The sequence below is a fragment of the Chlorocebus sabaeus genome, chromosome 8, assembly GCF_047675955.1.
Source record: "Chlorocebus sabaeus isolate Y175 chromosome 8, mChlSab1.0.hap1, whole genome shotgun sequence".
NCBI classification, from domain to species: Eukaryota; Metazoa; Chordata; class Mammalia; order Primates; family Cercopithecidae; genus Chlorocebus; species Chlorocebus sabaeus.
In genome coordinates this window covers 114,792,650-114,816,134 of record NC_132911.1, presented here as the reverse complement: position 1 = coordinate 114,816,134, position 23,485 = coordinate 114,792,650, and the positions used below count along the sequence as shown (strand labels likewise).

Sequence of the window (23,485 nt, the reverse complement as noted above, 5' to 3'; positions counted from 1 at the left end):
TACAAGTCCCTGTTTTTCACTGTTTGATTTCTTAATAGCATATATTTAATTCAACTTTATTTTTGGTTCAAATATTTTGCATTTACTCTGTGACTTCTTTGCACTGCGTCTTCAAGTACTGTGGTCACTAGTGCCCAGTGATGGCATTCAGAATCAAGTCAATGCATTTAGACATGTAACCAGTAAGGAAAAGTGCCTCTTCACTTAAAAACAGACCTTTCTTCATAGTCTGATGAATGTTTATAAATTTTATGGAGGCAGTTGTGTCTATTTAGTTTGATAGATGATTATTCAAATGAGGCATGAAGAAATAAAGAAATGTAGATGAAATTCACAAGGTCATAGACTTGTGAAATATGATGAACTTGATTAGAGGTGACAGGCTTCTTAAAGAATGTATGCATGAATCATGTATCATTTCTAATAATTTACAAAAAGTCTGCAAATTCATGTGGAGCTTCATTAATTATGACAGATAAAATATAGCTACAAATGCAAAATGGGAGATCTGTGAATGTGTTACAAAATACAAGGGTTGTATAAGTTGCCACTATGTTAACTAAATAATAAAGTTTTAGCATCCCTAAATCACTGTTGAGCACTAACATGACCACCCCAAGAGGAAAATTCAACATGTAAGTATGTACCACAAACTTCATGCACAAAATTACTTAAAATGTTATATAAAATTACCTTCAGGATATGTATATAAGTTGTTTATAAAGTATAAATGAATTTTATGTTTAGACTTAGGTCTTATTATGTACAGACAAATATTGCAAACATTTTTGAAATTCAAAGCACTTCTGGTTCTAAGCATTTTGAATAAGGGACACAACGCACGCACCTTTGTGCTCATTAAACAACAGTAAACAAACCGCCCTATTATCCAAAAATACACTGAAAAACATACCATTTTTATAGCTGATCATTTTCCTGTTTCCTCCTTTACTATATTCGGTAATTTTTGAGATATTGTATTAATATATCTGTATTTTAAACTATCAAATATTTTAAACAGCTGTTAAAATTTGATTCAAGTGACAATCTTTTGACATGCTTCAATTTATGTTTTGGTTTGCCATGCATTTTAAAATATTGTAATAGAGCTTAGTTTTTAGAGCTGTTTTTGATTCACAGTAAAATTGAGAAGGTACAGAATTCCCATATATCTCTGATTCCTTTTTTTTATTATACTTTATGTTTTAGGGTACATGTGCACAATGTGCAGGTTTGTTACATATGTATACATGTGCCATGTTGGTGTACTGCACCCATTAACTCGTCATTTACATTAGGTATATCTTCTAATGCTATCCGTCCCCCTTCCCCCCACCCCACTACAGGCCCTGGTGTGTGATGTTCCCCTTATTGTGTCCAAGTGATCTCATTGTTCCGTTTCCACCTATGAGTGAGAACATGTGGGATTTGGTTTTCTGTTCTTGTGATAGTTTGCTGAGAATGATGGCTTCCAACTGCATCAATGTCCCTACAAAGGACATGAATGCATCCTTTTCTCTGGTTCCTTTCTCAGCACACTACACCTAACACAAAACAGTCTTCTCCAGTAGCAAAATTGTAACCAGAGTGACAATATGTTAAGGTCAATGTCACTCAGATTCCATACCCTATATTAGGGTTCACTCTTGGAAGTGTTACAATCTTTGAGTTTTGACAAATGTAAAATGACATGTATCCAACATTGCAGTATCATGCAGAATTTTGTACTTTCCCAAAATTTTCTGCCTATTCATTCCTTCCTCCCCTCAACCCCTGGCAACCAATGTTTTTTTAATGTATTAATTGTTTTGCTTTTTACAGAATGTCAAATAGTTGGAATCACACAGCATGTATCTTTTCAGATTGGATTGTCATGTGTTTTTATATTATTAAATATTAAATATAATACTTTATTTGTAAATATATACCCAGCATACTTTTATGTATAACTCTTTTCCCTATGACCTTGCAGTGCTTTATATTATTTCATTTAACTTCAAACTGACACAAGTTTCAATGTAAGCCTTGGGCTTAAAATTTTCTACCATATTGCACTCAAATTGTCAACAATATGAGAAGACAGAATGAGACATTGAAATATTAGCAGGTTCAGCAATGCTTAAGGTGGACACACATACATTTTAAAAAGTAGACTATATATACCTATAGAATGTGTCCTTTAAAATGTGATTATTTGAGTAGAAATTTTAATCTCAGTCTGTTTCAGTAGGATAAACAAACAAACAAACAAAAATCATGTACCCTAAATTACATTCTTGGCTCCGTTATTTTTTTTTCTCTGCAGTCTTTTGCCTTTTGCTTATCCTTTATCATAGATAAGGTGTGTCTTTACTTTAAAGACTAATCTGTGTTTTCTGTCTCATCCATTATTATCAAAATGGGTCATAGAGTTTCGCCCTCATATTCACTTTAATCTATGGGTAGCGACTACTTGAAGGATTGTATTGAGAATAAGTTTGTATTGAATAATAATAGCTGCTTAACAAACTTCTGGATGAACAATGTCTCTCAAACAAGCAAAAGATTCTTTCTAAGTAACCTACAGCTCTGAGGAGGCATTGTGCTTCTCATCATATATTCATAACCCATGCTAGTTCAATACAGTGGATTCACTATTTTAATATCGGGCCCTCAAAGAAACTCAGGTCACCAAATGAGAAACTCAAGGATAGCATGCAGAAGACTTTCTAGGCCAGTGCTGGAAGTACATCATACCATTTGTGCTCACAGCACATCATTGCTAGGCCTCAAGACAACAGCTCTCCAAGTGAGACTTAGAAAAGCAGTACTAAAGAAGAAAACAAAGATTTAGTTACCGACTTGCTACTCATTGCCGGATCAAATCTGAGCTATACTGTGAACTGTGGTGTGATGTATTAGTAAAGGACCATATGGTTTCAGTTACTGAACAATCTGGGGTCATGTCCATCTCAGTATAAAACTTAATTGTCCCATTTTTACTCTTAAAAGTCTCCTGGTATGGATAATAAAAGGTATCATAATTGTCTATATTATATATATGTTCCATGGGGGTAACATCTAAGTCTTCCTTAAGGGATTAAATATCCAACTTTACTCTATTTTAACCTATATATTTAAGGCACATTTCTCCTCCATTATTATTTTCTTGACCATCACAATTCAGTAGACTGGCTGCCTTGTTCTAAACAGAACATTTATGCAAATCTGTCATCTCATCAAGCTATCATCAAGACTTTCTCTTTGATCGCTGGATTTTCCATATATGTATCTGGTAACTACTGTTTCTTACTTTGTAATTACTTTATCTTTAATCCTTTTGTGATGTACCACATGTTAAATTGTAATCTTCAATGCTAGAAGTGGGGCCTGATTGGAGGTATTTGAGTCATGGGGGCGGATCCCTCGTGGCATGGTGCTGTCTTCTTGATAGTGAGTTTTTCTGAGATCTGTTTAAATGTGTGTGGCACCTCCCACCACCCCATCCTCTCCCTCTTGCTTCTGTTCTGGCCACGTGAAGTGCCTGTTCTCCATTTGCCTCGGCCATGATTGTAAGCTTCCTAAACCATACCCAGAAGCAGATGTCAGCCCTATGATTCTTGTATTGCCTGCAGAAGCATGGGTCAATTAAAACTCTTTTCTTTATAAATTACTTAGTCTCCTCTGTTTGCATTGTTTTTGTTTTCGTTTTTGTTTTTTGAGACAGTCTCACTCCTTTGTCACTCAGCCCAAACTGCAGTGCAGTGGCACAATCTCGGCTCACTGCAACTTTTGCCTCCTGGGTTCAAGTGATTCTCATGCCTCAGCTTCCCTGGTAGCTGGGACTAAAGGGGTGTGCCACCACACCCGGTGGGCTAATTTTGTATTTTCAGTAGAGATGAGATTTCACCATGTTGACCAGGTTGTTCTTGAACTCCTGGCCTCAAGTGATCTGCCCGTTTTGGCCTTCCAAAGTGACGGGATTATAGGCTGAGTCACCATGCCTGGTCTCAGGTATTTCTTTATAGCAATGCAAAAATGGTCTAATACATTTTGCAGACAGATCTCTGATCATTCAATGAACAAAATGTTTTAAATGAACACCAGTGATTTTCAAAGACCAAAGTATGATCTAAAAAACTGTAAAAAATGGTCTGTTGGAGTTTTTATTTTTCATCACTCTAGACAGTATTTAGCATTATGGAGTCTTCCTTCTAATTTAAAATCCTCTTCCTCTTGTAATAATAAGCTGTTTTGATTATATGCTTACTTTTATGACTCCTTTTCCCTTTCCCTTTAAAATTCTGGTTTCTATTACTATACACCTTTTAATAAATGCTCTTCCAAGTTCAGTCATATCTCTTCTCTAGTGGGAAATGTTTTTGGTTGGCTGGGAGCAGTGGCTCATGCCTGTAATCCCAACACTTTGAGAGGCCAAGGCGGGTGGATCATGAGGTCAGAAGTTCAAGACCAGCCTGGCCAAGACAGTGAAACCCTGTCTCTGCTAAAAATATAAAAATTAGCCGGGCGCAGAGGCAGGCGCCTGTAATCCCAGCTACTCAGGAGAATCCCTTGAACCTGGGGGATGGAGGTTGCAGTGAGCTGAGATCATGCCATTGCCTTCCAGCCTGGGCAACAGAGTAAGACTCTGTCTCAAAAAAAAAAAAAAAAAAAAAAAAAAAAAATGTTTTGGTTGTTGCTTTTGTTTGGCAGATTAAAATTTGTTGTTGTTTTGAGGAGCTATTATAAAAGCAGTATCACAATTTTGTTTGTTTGTTTGTTTTTGGTTTTCTGATGCTACAGAAATGTTCCTACACTTTGAGAACCCTTTGTGCATGGGTGTTAGGCTTTTTTACTCAAGAACACTGATGTTAATGGGCAAGTACAGCTATTCTTCTAGGGCATTTATCTCATTGATTCTTCTTGGGGGCAAATAAAAACTCAGTTGTCTTCCAAATCTTGAGGGTATTTTGTCCTTCACAAATTTATTTATTTTAATAATTCCATCAGTATTTGTTTTTTAAACAGCTTTATTAAGGTATAATTGATATATAAAGAACTACACATTTTATTGTGTATAATTTGATGGGTTTGGATATATACAAATATGTTTGATACCATTACCAAAATCAAGGTAATTGCGTCCACAAAAAAAAAAAATGCACTCAAAACATGTATGTTATGGTTCCTCCTGTGTTATTCTTCCTTGACTTAGTTTATTGCACTAAATAAAAATGTATGCACCCTGTGTGTCTCATCTACAAATTGACATGACTAGAAGTAAAACCACAAAGTTAATCCCCAAGTATCTTACTATCTTTTCTAACTTTAGTATATGTCATTACAATTTACCAATTAGTAGTTCTGCCAGAAATTTGGAAGAAATGGGTACATCTGACTCCTCATCTTTTGCTTTCATTGATACATTCTATGTGTGGTAGAAAAGACAGAGCAGAAATGGTATCATCTGTCTCTCTCCACTGTATTCTATTTTCTAATAAAAAAAAAAAAAACTCTTTCAGATAATGAATATCCTGTATCTGCAACTTTTATGAAGGGATAGGAGTTTGCCAATAATGATTATAATAAAATACTGTCTTACATTTCTGTTTTCCTCAGTAAACTAAACTGCACGAAGGCAAGGTTGATGCACATTTTGTTCAAAATTCAAAACCTGGAGTTGAATATTACTTTTTCACATTTTAATTTACCTTTTGGATATCCTATTTAAAATGTTTCTATTAATATAGCTTTTGGCTATGTTTTTTTTTTCATACGTCATGGATATTAAACTCTGAATGTTAATTGCCAATATATTCGCTAGTGTATTATTTATTATTTAACTTTATTTATAAGAACTTTTGTTCTTCCAAAAGTTGTTTCTAATTAGGAAGATCTTCGTGACCTCAGTGTTGTATGTTTGTTTACATTTTTTTGTATTTAAGAATTTAAGAAATTCTACTTTACACTAATTTGTTGAATAGTCACTGAAGCTGCTCTACCATACATTTGCTGCCTTGAAAGAACAGAATAATTTTCTTAAATAAAAAAGGAAACACCAGGGAGCCCAGGAACTGAGAGCAATTACTGAAAGATAAAAGTGGGAAAACTAGGTATGTTCTACTATAAGCACAAGAAGATGGGCTGGGAGTAATGCCAATGTTTGTCAGAATATTACCGTGAGTACCACCAACCAGTGATCTCCTGCCTACGTCTATCTCTGCCCACCATTCACACAGAAAATTGGAATAGACATCAGAGACTGAGGTGGCTACCTCTAGAAGAGCACACTGAATATGGCATACTGTATTATTAAGAAATAACTCTTCCCTGGAAGTCCAGTTTCAGTGCAAATGAGGAGTGAATACCCTCAAAAGCTAGCAGACTAAGGTGCACCCCATAAAGGCATTTTTCTATGCTTTACAAACTCATAAGAAACCTGGCAGAAGGAAAACCCCAATGGTGAATTGTGGAAACAACAGTAGAAGACAATTGATGACAAAATGGAACTACAAAGAGATTACACAGAGGTCATTATTAAAGAAATCAATATACTTTGGAGAGAAAAATAATGATAAAAATTAAAAAGCAGCATCAACATTTGAAAGAAAAACCATAAAAATAGATGCTAAAACATTAAAATGAATACAATTAATATAATCAGAGAAATAAGGTGACATCTTATTCCTAAAACAAAAAGGATAATTGTTTCTTAAAAAAAAAACTCTGGGAATTTTTCTAGTAAAGCTGCTTAAATCTTTGCACTTTGATTCAGTGGGAGGCTTTACAACTCATGCTTCAGGCATATTTGAGTGACTTTTATGATTACTTTTTTTTTTTTTGTCTTGCTCATTTCTTTTCCCTCTCATTTCTTCTGGACTTGTAACAAAAGCATTTAGCTCCAGACTCTGCTGGCTGCCATTCTAAAACCACCAGGGAAAGCAAGCTTAAAACCTTACAAAACAAGAGTAAAAGAAAGCAAAACAAAGCAGAAACAAATGATCAAAAATCAAACAAATAAACAATATGACAAAAAAAGAAGTGAACATTTGGAGGGATCATTGAGCCAGTTTCTCTTTTTCAGAGCTGAAAATATCTTAACTGATAACAGAAACAATGCTTGTTATGATAAATCTAGACAGAATGAATACAAGTGAAAAGTAAGCTGCTGACCCAGAAGGTAGAACATAGGCTAGCAGACTAAGGTGCACACACTAATAATATGTAGTAAAAAGTATATCCGCATAGTAAGAAAAAAGGTATTAAAATATACTATATGCTATGGCAATAGTATATACAGATGTAATAAAAGTTTACACATGTAATATTGAAAATGTCAGGATGTAAAATTTGTATAAAATATTTTGTTATTTTAGTGAGAATTAGAGAAGGGAGAATATTTTAGTGGATATACTGTCCTGCTATGTAGAATAACCTTGGTCTTACATTAAAGTATATTTTGTAAGCAAAGATGATGTTTTGGAAGTATGATTTGATGAGTTTGAATATATACAAATATCTTTGTTACCATGACTAAAAACTACCATAAGAATTCGAAGTCATAAAAATAGTTTATTGCACCCACCTGGACAACATGGTGAAACCTCGTCTCTACTAAAAATACAAAACTAGCCAGGTGTGGTGGCAGGCACCTGCTATCCCACCTACTCAGGAGGCTGATGCAGGACAATCACTTGAGCCCAGGAGACGGAGGTTGCAGCGAGCTGAGATAGCGCCACTGTACTCCAGCCTGGGCAGCAGAGCAAGACTCCATCTCAAAAAAAAAAGCAATTTTTTATCATTTCCTTCAAGGATTTCTATCACTTCATTTTATGCAAGATGTTGAACTGGTTTTTTTTATTTTATTTTCTGAGAAAAATAATAGAGTTCTTTGAGTTCTGAATTTAATTATTATAGATTTGAGTAAATATTCGTATCTTCTTGGTATAGAATTACATAACATTTAATTCTTAATAGCATGTACTTGAACATTGTGTTTTCTTTTATTTTTTAAAATTATACTTTATGTTATAGGGTACATGTGTACAACGTGCAGGTTTGTTACATATGCATACATGTGCTATGTTGGTGTGCTGCACCCATTAACTATCCCTCCCCCTCCCCCCACCCCACAACAGGCCCCGGTGTGTGATGTTCCCCTTCCTGTGTCCAAGCAATTTCATTGTTCAATTCCCACCTATGAGTGAGAACATGCAGTGTTTGGTTTTCTGTTCTTGCATTCGTTTGCTGAGAATGATGGTTTCCAGCTGCATCCATGTCCCTCCAAAGGACACGAACTCATCCTTTTTTAAGGCTGCATAATATTCCATGATGTATATGTGCCATATTTTCTTAATCCAGTGTGTCATTGATGGACATTTGGGTTGGTTAAAACTCTTTGCTATTGTGAATAGTGCCTCAGTAAACATACATGTGCATGTGTCTTTATAGCAGCATGATTTATAATCCTTTGGGTATATACCCAGTAATGGGATGGCTGGGTCAAATGGTATTTCTAGTTCTAGATCCTTGAGGAATTGCCATCCTGTCTTCCACAATGGTTGAACTAGTTTACAGTCCCACCAACAGTGTAAAAGTGTTCCTGTTTCTCCACATCCTCTCCAGCACCTGTTGTTTCCTGACTTTTTAATGATTACCATTCTAACTGGTGTGAGATGGTATCTCATTGTGGTTTTGATTTGCATTTCTCTGATGGCCAGTGATGATGAGCATTTTTTCATGTGTCTATAGGCTGCATAAATGTCTTCTTTTGAGAAATGTCTGTGCACATACTTTGCCCACTTTTTGATGGGGTTGTTTGTTTTCTTCTTGCAAATTTGTTTGAGTTCTTTGTAGGTTCTGGATATTAGCCCTTTGTCAGATGAGTAGATTGCAAAACTTTTCTTCCATTCTGTAGGTTGCCTGTTCACTCTGATGGTAGTTTCTTTTGCTGTGCAGAAGCTCTGTAGTTTAATTAGATCCCATTTGTCAATTTTGGCTTTTGTTGCCATTGCTTTTGGTGTTTTAGACATGAAGTCCTTGCCCATGCCTATGTCCTGAATTGAAGGGGTGGCCTGCGTCTCCACACCTGTGGGTGTTTCTTGTTAGGTGGAACGAGAGACTGGAGAAAAGAAATGAGACACAGAGACAAAGTATACAGAAAGAAAAAGTGGGCCCAGGGGACCGGTGCTCAGCGTACAGAGGACCCACCCTGGCACTGGTCTCTGAGTTCCCTCAGTATTTACTGATCATTATCTTTACCATCTTAGAAAAAGGGAAGTGGCAGGATTATAGGATCATTGTAGGGAGAAGGCCAGCAGTAAGACATATGAATAAAGATCTCTGTGACATAAGTTTAAGGAAAAATCCTGTGCCTTGATATGCATATGTAAACATCTCCATAAACATTTTTAGTGCATAAAGAGCAACATTGCACTAGCAAGTCCCACCTTTCACCCTATGGCAGTTTTCTCCTTTCTCAGTAAACAGAACATACAATCGGGTTTTACACTAAGATGTTCCATTGCCCAGGGACGGGCAGGAGACAGATGCTTTTCTTGATCTTCGCTGCCAAGAGGCCTTCTTTCCTCTTATACTAGTCCTCTTCAGTACAGACCCTTCACGGGTGTCAGGCTGGGGGACAATTAGGTCTTTCCCTTCCCATGAGGCCATATTTCAGACTATCACATGGGGAGAAACCTTGGACAATACCTAGCTTTCCTAGGCAAAGGTCCCTGTGACCTTTGGCAGTGTACTGTCCCTGGGTACTTGAGATTAAGAGAATGGTGATGACTTTTCACAAGCATACTACCTTCAGGCACTTGTTTAACAAAGCACACCCTGCACAGCCCAAAATCCTTTAAACCTTGAATCACCACAGCACATGTCTCTTGCAAGGACAAGGTTGGGGGTAGGGTCACAGATTAACAGCATCTCAAATACAGAACAAAATGGAGTCTCTTATGTCTACTTCTTTCTATATAGACACAGTAACAGTCTGATCTTTCTTTTCCCCACACTGAATGGTATTGCCTAGGTTTTCTTCTAGGGTTTTTATGGTTTTAGGTCTAACATGTAAATCTCTAACCCATCTTGAATTAATTTTTGTATAAGGAGTAAGGAAGGGATCCAGTTTCAGCTTTCTACTTATGGCTAGCCAGTTTTCCCAGCACCATTTATTAAATAGGGAATCCTTTTCCCATTTCTTGTTTTTGTCAGGTTTGTCAAAGATTAGATGATTGTAGATGTGTGGTATTATTTCTGAGGACTCTGTTCTGTTCCATTGGTCTATATCTCTGTTTTGGTACCAGTACCATGCTGTTTTAGTTACTATAGCCTTGTAGTATAGTTTGAAGTCAGGTAGTGTGATGTCTCCACTTTTGTTCTTTTGACTTAGGATTGTCTTGGCAATGCGGGCTCTTTTTTGGTTCCATATGATCTTTAAAGTAGTTTTTTTTTTTTTTTTTCCAATTCTGTAAAGAAAGTCATTGGTAGTTTAATGGGGATGGTATTGAATCTATAAATTACCGTGGGCAGTATGACCATTTTCACAATATTGATTCTTCCTGTCCATGAGCATGGAATGTTCTTCCATTTGTTTGTGTCCTCTTCTACTTCATTGAGTAGTGGTTTGTAGTTCTCCTTGAAGAGGTCCTTCACATCCCTTGTAAGTTGGATTCCTAGGTATTTCATTCACTTTGAAGAAATGGTGAATGGGAGTTCATTAATGATTTGGCTCTCTGTTTGTCTGTTATTGGTGTATAAGAATGCTTGTAATTTTTGCACATTGATTTTGTATCCTGAGACTTTGCTGAAGTTGCTTATCAGCTTGAGGAGATTTTGGGCTGAGACGATGGAGCTGGTACCATTCCTTCCGAAACTATTTCAATCAATAGAAAAAGAGGGAATCCTCCCTAACTCATTTTATGAGGCCAACATCATCCTGATACCAAAACCTGGCAGAGACACAATAAAAAAAGAGAATTTTAGACCAATATTCCTGATGAACATTGATGTAAAAATCCTCAATAAAATACTGGCAAACCAAATCCAGCAGCTAATCAAAAAGCTTATCCACCATGATCAAGTGGGCGTCATCCCTGGGATGCAAGGCTGGTTCAACATATGCAAATCAATAAATGTAATCCAGCATATAAACAGAACCAAAGACAAAAACCATGTGATTATCTCAATAGATGCAGAGAAGGCCTTTGACAAAATTCAACAGCCCTTCATGCTAAAAGCTCTCAATACATTCAGTATTGATGGAATGTATCTCAAAATAATAAGAGCTATTTATGAGAAACCCACAGCAAATATCATACTGAATGGGCAAAAACTGGAAGCATTCCCCTTAAAAACTGGCACAAGACAGGGATGCCTTCTCTCACCACTCCTACTCAACTTAGTGAGTAGGAGTTCTAGCTAAGGCAATCAGGCAAGAGAAAGAAATAAAGGGTATTCAATTAGGAAAAGAAGAAGTCAAATTGTCCCTGTTTGCAGATGACATAATTGTCTAGAGAACATTGTGTTTTCTATTTTACTTTAAAGTAAATCAAATGGATCTGTTTGATGTTTTTTTCAGAATAAGATACTTAAAATCTCTATTATTTACTAATTTATTGTTTCTATTTTGAGTTTCAGTTTTCCATCTGATATTTTGTAGGTTTGTTTCACTGTTTTTGGTTGTTGTTGCTATTGATGATCAGTTTTCCTAACTTTTATCTTGATGTTTCTGTTTGTGTGTGTGTGTGTGTGTGTGTGTGTGTGTGTGTGTAGATAGGTAGATACAGATATAGATATAGTTTAGTTATTAAATCTGATTAGTGTTGACTTTTATAATTTTGTACTTGTATATTGTTTTTCTTCATCATATATATATCAATAAAAGCATTCCAACCAAAGATTAATAAATGTTTTGGTAGATTTATTCAAAAGAATTTAAAACTATATTTTCTTCGATAGACTTCTGGTTATTTGCAAATAAATGTTCTCTATAAATGTCTATGTTTCACTTATTCATTAAGCACAAAGCTTGCTAAATGTTTGTATCTATGTTTAAACTAAGCCGAATAAAAATGTGTTTTCTTGGGCATTTACTAGTAGATGGTACAATCTTTATTTGAACAGTATAATTTATACTAGTTTAGATTTCATCTGCAACTGTTGAAGGTATAGAAATATACTACAGGTGTTATGCATAGGCACACATGCATGCACACATGTACAGTTATATATACCAGCATACTGATGTAGACTAGCAAATTTGCTAATGGTCTGATTGAATAAATAATTGATTGAATAAATTAATAAAGAAAAATTGAATGAGTAATTAAAATCAACTTATGTATTTTACTTATTGAAATCTGAATTATAAAATGATTTGATCAATAACTTTTTTTAACATTACACAATTCAAACTATATCTTTTTCCTAAAAGTAATTAATGTATGGAAATCTCCAAGTGGTGCTTTTCTTATAAAATTTATTATTATTAGCCTATTAAATATTTTGCCAAACATTACTTCCATAAATCTATTTGGGAGACCAGGAGCAAAATCCTATTTTTGCCTGACTCAATCATACAGCTGATGTTTAATTAAAAACAAAGAACTGATTATAAGCTAATGATTCAGAACATCCCCCTAGGGGATCAGAGAGGAAAAGCTGACATAATGTGACAGACGCTTTCTTTCAGCTACTAGTTACAGGAAGCACTTCCAAATGTAAAAAGTCAATTTATTTTCAGAAAACATATTATTGTATATAGTTAAAAAAAAAAAAAACAAATAGGCTTTGAAATAAGTAGATATCAGGGTTATAAATAGCAAATCTCCAATATTTGACTTGGAAAGAATAAAATAATAGTATGTTTCTTCAACTGTACTTTTCTCTATGACAGTGAATTACAACAGGAGAAAATCAGACATCCATGCCGTGGATGCTAGTGTATTTTTAGAAGCCGAAAGGTAAGTAGCAGCCCCAGCTAGCAGAGCTTTTTACTGATTTCAATCCATGGAATGTACCTTAGTTAAGTATAGATACTTATGACATAGTGATAGAATTTAAAAGAAATGCCATTTATATCTCACAACAAAATTTTTCTATAATATTAGTTACACTGAATTTACATGTAAGCCATACATGTGAAAGATGACGAAATCCAAGAAAATAAAGATGTATCATCAAATGATTTTTATTTAGGATAAATTGTTTTAATAATAATTATACAGTAAAAATTGTATCTTCATAGTAATAAAAGATATTAAAATATATTCTTCATTTTGACATGCAAACAAAAATAGGTAATCAAATGAAAAGGGAGCTGATGGAGACCAATGAAAATAAAACAAATTCTATGATACATAGTAATACATTTTGTAAGGTCTATGTTGTTGATTATAAACTAGATACAAATTTACACACCTTGTAGAAATATAGCGTGTCAGACACTGTTAGGCCCTAATCCAATCTATTTTTAAGTTATTTTTTCTAAGCTTCCAGCAAGAGGTGACCAAGTAGCTAGATTCTGGCTGATAGGATTTCTGATATACTCATCCTGGGATGTTTTTAAATTTTTCTTATATAGTCAAACACCTTTCTCCTCTTCTTTCCCCATGATGAAATGCAGACATTGCAACAAAGATATAGGTTCTATATTGAGACCATATGATAATAAGACTAAAAAAAGAAAAATACAGTCATGAAAACACAGTTCTGGTAGAGTTGATTTAGTTGCTCCACTGAACTGACAGTCCTAACAATGCTTGTCATCATATTCCAGAGCCTTGGATGTTAGCTGCAGTCCAGTATCTTTAGACTAAGCCCTACAAGAAACCAATACAAAGTACATTTTTGCTTGTGCCTCAGTTCCACTAGTTATAAGTAGATAGTACAATTGCAGAATTGTTTATAGGTTAATTGATAGTTTAAGGGCAAATTCCAATCTAAGGAGATACTGTAAGAAGATAGTGCAAGGAGATCTTGTTTAATTTATTTTAGGCTGAGAAGATAGAATTAAAAATCTTGCCATACTCTAGTCCTTGTATTGACTTCAGCTAATCTGTAATTTATTCAGGCCGCCTGAAAATGATTTTATCATGCTTTCCATGTAGTTTAAGGTTCTTGGACCATTGTACCTTCAATTCTTTTCATATATCTTTTGTCTGATTTGTGTCATGCATCTTATATTTATATTTTTATAAACACAAAATTGTTTTTTATGATTTTCCATAGATAATTATCTTCTAAAATTAGTAAAAATAGAGCTTTAAGAAATAAAAAGAACATATTTTATATTGCCTTTATTTAATTCATTACTAGCATGCTCTGTTTCTTTTTGTTGATCCAGGTGTTGTGCCAATGAATGTCTTTATTCATTTTTAAACGTTAAAGTCTATGTTTCCTTTTAACATTTGAAGATATTTTAACTGGATATAGAATTCAGGGTTGACAGGTTTTGTTTTTTCTTTTCAGCACTTTACAGATGTCAATATACTGTCTTCTAGATAACATGGTTTCTGACATCTGGGGTCATTCTCACTTTTTAAAAATATATTATCTTATATTCCTCTGGCTACCTTCAAGATTTATATATGTTTTTTGATATTATGTTTTTTGATATTATTTATTTAAAAATGATATTCCTCTATGTTTTATACTCCTTGATGCTCTCTGAAGGTATTGATTCTTCAGTTTGTTGTCTGTCGGTAATTTTGAAAAACGTTTTGGTTATTATTTCTTCAAATATTTCTTCCACCCTATTTTTTTTACAATCACATAGGCATCATGTTGCTGGGTCGCAGGAACATAGCCTTTACTAGTGCTTCTGTACCTCCCCTGATATTCTCCCATAGCTCTTGGATGCCCTATTTTGCCCCATATCCCTATTATCTCTGGACCTGTTTCAGTTTGGCTAACTTCTGTTAACCTAGAGTCACTTATTCTTTGTTCACATGTGTTGAGTATATTAATGAGCCCTGCATCAGTGAGAGAAATATAATCAGTCAGAGTTAAAGAGGGAAGAGGGGGGAGAGTAGCAAATGAGTGGAAGGTTTTACAACAAAGTCTATCTGTGGGGTAAGCCATTAAGCTATCTACTATTATGCAGGAGCTGAAGCTACAGTCTTCCACAGTGAAACTTATTTGCTCTCATGGCTTTTAACTGATTAGATGATACCCATCCAAATTATTAGGGATAATTTATTTTACTTAAAGTGGAACGATTGTTGATTGTAACTACATCTATAAAATACTCAAGAACAACACCTAGATTAGTGTTTAATTGAATAACTGGATACTATAGCCTAGCCAATTCAACACATGAAACTATCACAAGCCAGTGCAACACATTTATCATCTGTGTTGCTGTGTTTTCACTTCTATAATTTTTGTTTAATTATTTGTTATAATTTTCATATCGCTGCTGACATTACCCATATGATCCTGCATGTTCTGTACCTTCCCTGAAACACTTCAACATATTTATCATAGATAGGGAGATCCTGCATTGGGGTTGTATCTGAATATGACTTTGGATCTTGGATGAGTTTTGCTTTCCTTAGACTTAGGTATGCCTCATATATTTCTTTTTTATGACATAAGTTGAACTGAACTACAGTAAATAAAATAACAGCTTTTATGCCTACAAATGACTACACCTTCTCTTTTTCAATTGCTACCTAATGTAAGAATTTGAGCTATTATGATTAGGAAATGGACCAGTTCTCGAGTCTTGCCTTTTTTACATTTGTTCTTAGCACTTCCAGATGTCAAATTCTTATAGAAATAATTTGTGTTTGAAATGGGAGGAGCTACTCTGATGAAATATTTATTTTTACTCATTGTCTGCTCTACCCTTAGCTTTAGGTCTTACCTATGTTTAGCATCTCAGAGATGGCCATCTTACAAGATCTTTCCTTCTCTACCTCTCAACAGTGTTTTACTATCATTGTTACTGGATTTTTGTTAGCCTAGCGGGAATGGGAGTGACTGGGGACAGGCAGACATTCTTTGTTGTTTAAATGTAGCCTCAGTGGATCTCACCAATGTGGTCTTTACTAATGCTTCTGAACTTCCACTGGCTTTAGTGCTTAGCCCAGCATATATACCTGCTCCTTCATAAGGTATAGGTTTATTTAGATTTTGGTCCTTTTCTCAAGATGAAAAGGGCTTTCCCTAGTTCCCTGACAGTGCTTGTGCCCTTACCTCAATAAACTGAACATTTTTTTTTATTAGGAAGTAAAGGAATAAAATTCTGGGTAGAACTTCTTGTCTCTCATGCAGCAACTTCCCTTCTCCCAGGTCTGCATCACAAAGGACACATCCTTAAAATTTTTCCAATCTATTCTGTGAGTGCTCAGTAGGGTTCATAAAGAAAAAATCTATAGAGGATACACATGTCCCCATTTGTTAAAATCCCTAGGGGATTCACACTCCCCAGTCCACACTTGGCCTCCTCCAATTACGGAACAATCCTGGCTACACTCTTCTTTCCTGTGTCCTGTTGCCTCTAGCCTAGCTAAAGCTGTCCCACGTTCATGCCTCCTTACAGGCATTCACCCCTCCTTAAATAGAGCTCTCTGATGCATTCAAAATAAGTCATAAACTTGAAGCCTACCTTGAACTTTTCGTTGTAAGAGTGGGTGTGATGTCCTTTCTAGCTCTCTATATCCTCTACTGAAATCACAAGTCCCTCCCTCCCTTCTGTCTCCAAACCCCATCAGTCTGTGTTTGGTCCCTGCATTAATTATTTGTCACTGCATAACAAATTACCACAAACTGGGTGGCAAAGGAACCCGTGTTTATCATCACATAGTTTTTGAGGGTCATACATCAGGATATGTCATGGATGGATCTTCTGTTTCAGGTTCCTTCACAAGATTGTGATCAATGTGTCAGCCACGCCTGTGTTTCATCTGAAGGCTCAACTAAGGAGGGATTGACTTCCATGGAAAAGTATTCACAGGAGGTTTGACTGAGGACCTCTTTTTCTTGCTTTGATTGTGATTACCTATAGTTTCTTGCCATTTGGGCCTCTCTAACATACAGTTTGCTTTACTGAACCCAGCAAAGGGAACAGTCAGAACAGAAGTTACACGCTTATGCAGCCTAATCATGAGAATAGCCTTTCCATCCATCCATCCATCCACTTTGCTTTATTCTATTGGTTAGAAATGACACACTAGGCTAACTTATACTCAAGGGGAGACACTATTATACAAGGGTGTGAATAAGAGGCAGGGGATATTATTGAGGACCTTTGTAGTACATGCCTGCTGCAATACTCAAAGTACATATAGTTACTGAACTTTGCTGATCCTTCCACATCTCCAGGATCCATGGCTATCACTGCTACCAAGCTCTGGGCTGCAGCAGTGTATTGTCCATAACCCAAATAAGGTAATGTAGGAGATTTTACTTCCAAACATGTTATTCCCCGAGTCATTTAATAATAAGTTAATATTTTCTGTATAGTTGGGGTGCTAATACCCTATATGGTTATAATCTCTTGCCCTGTCAATCCAGAAACAAATGCGCTATCCAAATTATCCAGGAAGAAAAATAATTTATGGCTAATTTGTAATTCAATGTAAGGTTGAGATCAATTGAACATATCTATATTGTGGCTGAATTACTGCTGTGGCCCTTCCATTTATATCAAAAGTAGTTTATCAGTATCTAGTGCTCTGGAAATTTTATTAGTCTCTTTGTTTTTAAATTTCTAATTTTAAAAAAGTATATATTCTTTACTTCTTGCTTACACCAGCATCCTGAGATGAGAATGGTAAGGGAGATGTCAATTTAAGGTGATTTTTTCCTCTTCTCTTTTTAAAATCACAATTCTAGGAATATTTGACTATAAAATTACTCTCTTGGCTACTGGCAACATTCCTGAAATGTTTACTTATGAGAACAGTGTGATTGATTAGGGTACTGTATTGGATACTCGTTCTCCATTTACAATACTGAATATGACAAATACACACACCCACACCCCACAACAACAATAACAAAACATAGCAAAGATCAAATATGGAGTAGCCGACAATATTATGTCATTCAGGTGCCCAAGAGAAATGAACCTGATTAGGGATACGGTGGAGGCTAACCTCATCAGTATACGTTGCAGTTACCACTACAAAAGTGGTTTCTTCCTAAGTTAGTGGAAGATTTCACCCGCAGAAACATAGTACTTTACTTAAGACAATCAATTGGTTATATTTAATTGGCTTATTGCCTGGCTGTGTGAGAAAAATACAGCTGCAATGTCACAAAAGGAATGAATAACTGTTCTGTAAAATACTCAAGTCATTCACTTTAATTTCAACCTGCTGAAAAGATTTTTTTTCTATTTGTCTACATAGCTTTTGATCCCATAAAAGGAATCTGGAAATAAATCATGGGGAGATATTTTGACCTTCACATCAGTGGATATTTTTCTAGGTATTTTATTTTTCAGGAAAGCAGAGTCTTGATGATATATCTAGTGACTCAACTTATAAACAGGAAACCAAAGGTACTGTGACCTTAGATAGATGTGGTCATTTGTAAGTGTCTTATTGCTTGTGAAATCACATCATTAATTCAATTATGTATCTTATTAGACCTAGTGTTATGAACCTGTGTCCTCATAAAATGTATATGTTGAAATCTTTTTTTTTTTTTTTGAGATGGAGTCTTGCTCTGTCGCCCAGGCTGGAGTACAGTGGCCGGATCTCGGCTCACTGCAAGCTCCGCCTCCCGGGTTCAGGCCATTCTCCTGCCTCAGCCTCAGAGTAGCTGAGACTACAGGCGCCCGCCACCATGCCCGGCTAATTTTTTGTATTTTCAATAGAGACGGGGTTTCACCGTGTTAGCCAGGATGGTCTCCATCTCCTGACCTCGTGATCCGCCCGTCTCGGCCTCCCAAAGTGCTGGGATTACAGGCTTGAGCCACCGTGCCCGGCCTATATGTTGAATTCTTAACCCCAAGTATCTCAGAATGTGACTGAACTTTGTTATAGGGCTTTGGGAAAGTAATTGAGGTGAAATGAGGTCATACAGTAGGCCCTAATGCAATGCGACTGTTGTCCTTATAAGGACAGGGGGTTAGGATAAAGACTCACAAACAATAATGACCATGAGAAGATGCTGGAGGAAAACAATTATTACAAGCCCAGGAGAGAAGTTTCCGTAGAGACAGCCCTGCCTACACTTAGATCTTGCACTCCTAGCCTCCATGAGAAAATAAATTTCTGTTGGTAAAGCCATCTTGTCCGTGGCATTTTATTTTAACAGTTCTAACAAATGATATACCTAGGGACTACATTTCTTGGCTGAATTCTAGATTTCTTCAGGTTGATATTTTGACGATGATGTATCTTCAGAACCTGTAGTACATTATCTTTAGCTCGCAGCCTGATGTTATTATTGAGTCTTTGGTCCTCCGGGAGTTACAGCTAGGGTCTGGGTTGGCCAGAGTCTCTCTGGACGAGTTATTTTTGGATAACTATAATATTCCTATAATTACGTAAGTTTGCTATACAAAAAAGTATTGTTTTCTATATATGACTCGAAGGGAAAAAGTGAGGACTTATGATATCATTTTCCTGCAAAGTAGTTTCCCTCAATTCTCCCCAAACCAACCTAACAAGGCTTGCTCCAGCTGCTCGCTAGAATTCTGACTGATTATGACTGAAGGCATTGTAAACAGAAAGGAGTTTTTTGTTGTTATTGTTGTTATACTTGCTGTCTTCCCGCAGAATACCATTACTCTCTTTTGACTTTTCTTCTCCCTGCTATTTCTATCAGGACCCTTTAGTAATGAGTCACTAGGCACACACAGCCACCACAGGAAGGTTAATCCTTTTGAGTCAAACAGCAAATATGTCAGGACAGCAGTAGGCAGGACAGGCTGAGCTGGGGCTAGAGTGTTGAGTGGAACTGATTTTTCAAGTTCTCTGGTGCTGGTAGGCTGATATGAGAGCGTGGGATCTCTGATAGCTGCTGCCAAGCGGGTTGACTGCTAACTCATTGTTCTTTCACAGTTGGAGCGATACTGGGCCTGCGTAGTACAGCAGTCCAGGCGTACTTGGCATTGACAGTTAAGGACTAATCACCCGTGGTGGTAGTGATAGTAATGGCAACATCATAGGCTACAGTAGTGAAGGAATTTTGCTTGTAGAGGAAAAGAGGAAAGGTAGCGTGGCAGAGGCCATTGAACCCCCACATCAGAAGACAAAAAGAAGCAGCAGCTTCCATTCCAGATGGGAAGACACAAACAGGATTTTTGTAACCCTTAAATTCCTTTCACAACCAGATTTTAATTTCCATTTATCCACCAAGACTTCTTTCTGGGAAGTGTGAGGATTTACTTCATGAATGGCACTTGCTGTTTCCCTGAAAGCTGAATAATGAATTTCTTTAATGTTTACCTGTGTATTACAAATTGACTGTGTTTGTCCCAGAACATGTGTGGGTTTCCTGGCATAGCTTTTTGATCTATTTCTTATTCTTCTTAGTCCTTTCCCTAGTGTCTCCAATGCAAGATAATTCTGTTGATCAAAAAAGTAGCTTCTCTGGGTCATCCAACGAACATTCCTGGTCTCACTACTAGAAGAGTCTCAATTAGGTCCTCAGTCTCTGAGCAACATTATGTCTTATATTAATGATCTACTGCACTAAATCATAGGAAATATTATGTTCATTTTTATCTTTCCTCCACTTAAGCAAGTTGCCTAAACCCCATTTTGAGGGCTACAGAGAGGACTACATTGAGACTTGGCAAAGTCCTATAGAAGTTTTGGTTTCTTATGGTAAACTGTAAGTATATAGTTTATTAATGATGCATCAGACAGATAAACATTTGATGAACAAAGCTTCCTTAGGTTTCCCAGCTCCTCATAGGGAGTGGGCTTGAACTGACGATCATATAGGCTATTTTTCAATTGTCTCCCAACCTCTTTCCTCTCAGCACCATCTCTGACCTGCCTCGTAGCCCAGGATCCTAGTTCTGTGGACAGAATCACACAGGAGTGTGTGTGTGTGTGTGTGTGTGTTTCCCTGTATGTCTTTAAACTGGTATCTATCCAAAGCATTCACAGGAGTTCGTAAAATAGGAGAAAAGAGAAATACAGATATTTTCTCACTGAACAACCTTCTAATTCATGGATTGCATCCACACATTTATTTCAATGATTATTTAATATGCTTCCATTGTTTATAAGAAAAAAATCCATACCTTGTAACATGAAATTTAAAGACATCAAGCAATCTGCTACATCATGGCTTTCTGACTACTTCCCTGACCTCTGCTATACCTTAAGGTATAAAGATTTTTTATACTTTAGTGTCATTTTAATATAGCGCTTTTGTTTAAGCTACCCTCTTTCTCCACCTTGATTATCACCCTGCACTTACCTAATTATTACACAGTTCAGCTAATTATCTCCAAATTAAACACCATAAATCTCCAACAAAACGCCATATGTCAGGTGTCATAATTTCAGGGCGCTCTTTAACATGCTACTTTTTAAATTTTTAAATGTGTCTCTACTGTGCTATCAATAAATTTTGTACAAATGTACAAAAACACTAGAATAAATACATAAATCATGGTATATTTATACCACGAAGCATAGTACAACACTAAGAATGGATAATTCTTGTAATCATAGTGTTAAAGTAAAGATTCCAGGTACAAGAGAGTACCTGTTGTATGACTCCACTTTTATAAATTTCAGAAACAGGCTACAGTGTTAGAAGTCAGGAAAGTGGATACCTTGGTAGTGAGTAGCGGAGAAACGCAGATGGGAATTCTATGGGACTGAGAAATTGTAAACATTGCTTAGTGGACTGAGGAAGATGTAAACAAGTGGAAAGATAGACCACACGCACTGTTGCTAAAATGCAATACTGTTATCAATTCTTTATAAATTGACCTATAGATTCAACAAGATATCAACTAGACTTTCTATGCCAGCTGTTATAAAGGCACTAACATAGATTATATAATTTACCTTTAATTGAAAGGGACTTGGAATAGTCAAAACAAATAGAAAAAGAAAAATACAATTGAATATCTCAAAGTTCCTGGTTACAAGACTTAGTATAAACTACAATAATCAAAATAATGTAGTAAAATATTGGCATGTGGATATACAAAAATATAATCATAATAGATAACCAAGAAATATACCTACATATAATTCAGTTAATTGACTTTGCTTAAGTTGAGTGAAGTAATGATTAATATGTGCTTTTTTAAAAAAAATTAGGGCTGCAAAGACTGTAGACACACTAAAAGAAAAGAATACTAATCACTACTTCACATTATGGACGAATATTACAGTGACATGTATCTATATTTATATATTTTCTTTTAATAAAGATAAAATATTTATAACCATTAGGTAGAATAATATTGTAAACAGCAGAGAAAACAGTGAAAATAACACTTTAAAATATCAGAAAATTAGGCATTATTAAAATCAATAATATTTGTCATTAAAAGACACTATTAAGAAAATGGATAATTCACAGACACAGAGAAAATATATTCAATGCGTATACCTAATAAAATATTGAAAACTAGAGTATATTTTATTTCCATGAATTCAATAACAAAAAGAAATTAACATAAATAGTAACAATGAGGAATGATATAGGACCCAGAGTTCACCAAAAAATAAATATGATTGTTCAATAAGGCCTTGAAAAAGTGTTCAGCTATATCAGTTTTAGGGAAAAGGGCTGAAATTTAAAAGATCATACTTAAAAGACTATAATGGCCGAAATTAAAAGAAATAGAAGCATAAATATGTAGAAGAATGTGGAGCTCCTGAGACTTTCATATATTCATGGTGCAGGTACCAAAAAGAACCAGCTAAGAAAGTGTATCTTTGTTTGTTTTCTGCTGCTTATAGAATATATCTGAAACTGAGTAATTTTTTTTAATGAATGTATTTCTTATAGTCATGGAGGCTGAGAAGTCCAAGGTCAAAGGGCCACACCTGCTGAGGGACTTTTTTCTAGTAGGACTCTGCAGACTCCCAAAGCAGTGCAGAACATCACATGGTGAGGAGGATGAGTGTGCTAGTTCAGGCATCTATACCTCTTCTTATAAAGAAAGTCATATCCCACTCTCATGTCAGCTTATTAATCCATTAACCCATTAACCAACAAATCCATGAATGGATTAATCCATCTATGCAGACAGAATGCTTGTGACGTGATCACCTCTTAGAGACTCTAACCCTTCCATACTGCCACATTGAAAATCAAATTCCAGCATGAGTTTTGAAGAGGACAAATACTGAAACCGTAGCCTCTTGTTTCTCTTGGATAATCTGGAATTTTTAGACTGCAGTCATACAGAGGAAAAAAGTAGTTCTGAGCTTCTGTAACTTATAATTAACTCATTTCCCTGCATTTGGAGTGCAGGGGATAAAAGTTGAACATCACAATGAAAAATGGTATACATAAGAAGTTCAGATGTAAAACAGAAGCCTAAAGAGAAGAAGTGGTA

At 35.7% G+C, this 23,485-nt stretch overlaps 1 long non-coding RNA gene across 1 annotated transcript in view; it reads left to right on the top strand.

Moving 5' to 3' along the window:
- LOC119624790 (uncharacterized) overlaps nucleotides 1-23,485 on the top strand; it is a 119,030-nt gene that overhangs the window by 78,407 nt on the left and 17,138 nt on the right. The window contains exons 2-3 of the long non-coding RNA XR_005240853.2: nucleotides 17,314-17,379; nucleotides 20,693-20,781. This is a non-coding gene — a long non-coding RNA (uncharacterized lncRNA). The remainder of the gene's footprint in view (nucleotides 1-17,313; nucleotides 17,380-20,692; nucleotides 20,782-23,485) is intronic.